The following is a 445-nucleotide window of genomic DNA, read 5'->3' on the forward strand; positions in this document are numbered from 1 at the left end:
TAGTAAAGGGGAAGCTTTTTTTTGGGGGGGAGGGAGAGTGTTATAGGGGGGGTGTTAACAGGTATGATGTTTTTGTTTTTGTTTCTATTTTTCTTTGTTTGACTGTCTCACTCCTTCTCTATCAGTTATTTGCTTTTGCATTGATTTGTTACTCTCTCATCCCCGGCTTTCTATCTCTTTCTCTTTTCCCTCATCTCTTATTCCCTCTTTCTTCCCTCTCCGAAATACGCACACCTTGTTCATTTCGTGTTCTCCCTGTTCAGTTCAATAGGTTTCTTCTAGTGAACTTTCTCCTCCAGACGCCGAAGTGAAATGCTATATAATTGATGGTCATGAGGTTCCCATAAAAATATATTCCTCCTGTAGGCCTAGGGAAGATGCCCTGCAGTAGCGGGAAGAGGCCTAATTGTCCCAAATTCGTCTCCTCTTCAACCCCTCCCCCCCC

General features: G+C 43.6%; 1 protein-coding gene across 1 annotated transcript in view; it reads left to right on the forward strand.

Moving 5' to 3' along the window:
• LOC119585030 (dual oxidase maturation factor 1-like) overlaps positions 1-445 on the forward strand; it is a gene marked incomplete in the record, with an annotated part of 33,296 nt that overhangs the window by 16,165 nt on the left and 16,686 nt on the right.

This window comes from Penaeus monodon, chromosome 19 (assembly GCF_015228065.2).
Source record: "Penaeus monodon isolate SGIC_2016 chromosome 19, NSTDA_Pmon_1, whole genome shotgun sequence".
In the NCBI taxonomy this organism is placed as follows: domain Eukaryota; kingdom Metazoa; phylum Arthropoda; class Malacostraca; order Decapoda; family Penaeidae; genus Penaeus; species Penaeus monodon.